Below are 3,298 nucleotides of genomic sequence, written 5' to 3' on the forward strand. Positions count from 1 at the left end.
TTTGAGAGTCAACAGGGTTTGTTGACTTACAGTAGTTTATAAGCTTATAATAAGTCATTAATTGTTGACACATTGTACATTAGGCTACATGGTTGTGCTCTGTAAGTTAAAAACAGGTTACCGGTTTATTGTTTATGCAACGTCACAGTTTTATTTAGTCAACGTTACACTGGGTTTAAGAGTCTAGGGAGTGTGTTGACTTGCAGTATTTAAGAAGCTGTCAATAATTGCATTGCACATTACATGGTTGTGTTCTGTAAATGGTTACAGGTTACAGTTACAGAATTCCATATAGCCATGCAGTTTTATTAGCAACCTGGATTGAACGCAGCAGGTGATACAGCATTCGTAATAACCACGAGAGACTTGAGACTTGACTTGGACTCGAGCTCAAAGACTTGTGAGCATCTCTGATAGAGAACACTCAGGATCTCTCTGTAGGCATTGTGTTCCAGTGTGGCTAGAGAGCAGGTATGTCTTGCAGAAGTTATGAGTCAAGGCTGACAATGTTTTTAACTTTTGTGAACATGTTTTAATTTGTTTTAATCACAGGTATTTTAAGCCACCTGTCGTCCAGACCTCGTCAGCTGAATAGCCTGTTGTGCTAAAGTTCACCACAGAGAAGGCAGTGGTGGTTGTTGATAACCCTGAGGTAAAAAGATATTGTCTAGTAGAGCTATGCAAGTTTACTAGTTTGTGTGCCTTTTGATAACATGATTTACTTTGCAGTGGGCCTAAACGTCTGATCCGTAAACGAGGTGGAGTCAGAGCTGGGTTGACTATTTACTGCATTGTTTGAGGTAAAGATCATCTGTCAGGTATTTAGCAGGTATGTTTTTGCAATTTTAGGGTTGTATAGCCACTGATGCTATTCGTGCTTGAATTTTTATGTCAATTCTTATTTTATTAGATTTGTTACAGGTGGATGGGCCCCTGTGAATGTGTTTGCCAACTGCTAAGGTCTGCTAAGGGTGTGGCTGTCTTCCCTTTTTTTGGCTGTGTGATTTCCCTCAGCTTGTTAGCCATTTCTTCCCCTTTTTAGTGTTCTGCCAGACGGACAGGGTGGTGGATTGTGGGAACCCCTTTCCCCTTCACTGCATGTGGTGGTGTGTATGACAGCTGTGTGTGCATGCTTAACTTAGTTTTATTGTGTGGCATTTGTGTGTATCTTGCTGTGTTTAGGTGGCTGCGCACCAGTGTGAGTGGTGGTGTCAAGGCACCTGGGTGGCCCACAGGTAACCTGTGAACTCCCTCCCTGATCTTTTGCCTGTGCATTTAACACTAGAACCGATAACGGGTCAAATTTACCCGCAGCTGTTTTTTTGGTTGTATGTATCTTTGTTTCAATATAATATTCAAGTCCCCCAGTCTCTGGCTTTTCCTAAAAGTGTGTTATGTAGCACCCCCTGTTGTTAAGAAATGTCAAGATAAAGCCCGATTTTAAAAATGGGCATTTATACCTTTAAGCAATTTATAAAATAAAGTCATTTTAGCTCATGTCGTGCGTTTAGATAAACATTCTTTGTTGCTATTGGCAACGCCTTTCCCACTACAGACACACACACACACACACACACACACACACACACACACACGTTTACAGTTTTATTTGTTTATTTATTTTTAATATATATTTTTAACACACACACACACAGCGTACTGTTTTATTTATTAATATTTTTATTTTTTTAACACACACACACATAATTACTGTTTTATTGATTTATTTTATTTTCATTATAAATATATTTAAATTTTTCAAACACAAACACACAGACGCTTTAATTACTTTACGCTTTAATTACTTGTTTAATGAAATGTATGGGGTTGATTGTTCCTACGTAGTTTGTATGATGCTTTGGCAATATTGTTGTTACACATTCATGCCAATAAAGCTAATTTGAATTTGAAAATCTGGGTTGATTCTGCATCTGACGGCCATTATCTGACAGTGATCCACTTGTATGAAGTAAACATGCATGAAAGTTGCTGCTTATAGCTTTTGTGTAGGCTACACGATCATCAAAACTAATGCTGCAGTGGTCTAGTTTTTCCCTGTGATAGAGGTGTGTTCTGCGGTCCCTTCAAGACAGCGTGCGGCTCCCTCCAGCTTTTTGACCGGCTATAACTTTTCCAGTGCTGTGTAATTAAAGGGTAAAAGTGATCATTATACATCTTTCCACTGGGTAAAAATTTACTATGAATTTTGGAGTTGATAATAATCGTTTCTTTCGAATAAATAGCCTACTTTTATTTGGACTTTCAAACTTTTGTAGCTTTGTGTTATTCTCTGGATGCCCGATAGTAAAGTAAGAACTAGCCGACATTGAGGCTATTATTATAGCCGCCTATAAAACACTACAACAGTCAGTCTTTTTTTGTAAATTGTATGCTGCATTTAAATTCAAGCTGTGTTTAGAATATAACTAGGTTATAACATCTATGACGTCAAAAGAGCCGCCGCTTGTGAACGTGCCCTTCACAGATGCGCAGCGCAAGCGATCAACCTGCACGGTGAAGACAATGAATAGAATGGAATAAACTTTCTGTCAATTCCTGAAATATGGGGATGGTGTTTATAGGAAATGCACAGCCAATGTGCTAAATCTTTCCCAAAGTGTGTTGGAGCAACATGTAGCAGAAATAATCACAAAATCACTGCATTTTTATAGCGGGTAGATTTTACCCGCTATGGTGTTATAGGTATACAATGAACCCTGGCGGTGAACCCTCAGTTCAGTTTTGTCTATGTGGCGTCCTTGTCGTTGGATGTTGAGTGTTCTGCTTGCTTTGTTCCCAGTTTTTGGATTACCCTGAGTTCCTTGGATTTACTCTTTGATGGATTTACCTTTGTTCTGCCAAGGCTTTCAAATGAGTTATAATTTAGTTTAGGTTTAGTAGGTTAGAGTCGAAGATAGCTGCAACTCCACCTCCTCGGCCTGTGCCTCGAGGAATGTGAGGATTAATATGACTGGGAGGGGTGGATTCATTTAGGCTCCATCACCCAGCCAGGTTTCAGTAAGACAATATAAATCAATATCATAATCCGATATTAATTCATTTACTAGCATTAGTGTTGTCTATACTGTAGTTTGTGTCTGATTTTATTTTATTATTATTTTATTATTGTGTTATGGTATTTCTGTACGAGTAAGCACATTGTGAGCAATGTACAATCCTGAGTCGAATTCCTTATATGTGTACACATACCTGTCAATAAAGCGGATTCTGATTCTGATTTAGAAGAGAGAGATCTGATGTTTAAGAGTCCACATTTAATTCTCCGATTCTTTTGCAC

The 3,298-nt window shown here is 38.5% G+C and overlaps 1 long non-coding RNA gene across 1 annotated transcript; it reads left to right on the plus strand.

The window, feature by feature from the left end:
• Positions 1–340: 340 nt before the first annotated feature.
• Positions 341–1,577, plus strand: LOC123987362. The gene is made up of 3 exons (XR_006829105.1): positions 341–471; positions 553–652; positions 730–1,577. It is a non-coding gene; the product is annotated as an uncharacterized LOC123987362 (long non-coding RNA).
• Positions 1,578–3,298: the final 1,721 nt, after the last annotated feature.

Source organism: Micropterus dolomieu, linkage group LG02, assembly GCF_021292245.1.
Source record: "Micropterus dolomieu isolate WLL.071019.BEF.003 ecotype Adirondacks linkage group LG02, ASM2129224v1, whole genome shotgun sequence".
Lineage (NCBI taxonomy): Eukaryota > Metazoa > Chordata > Actinopteri > Centrarchiformes > Centrarchidae > Micropterus > Micropterus dolomieu.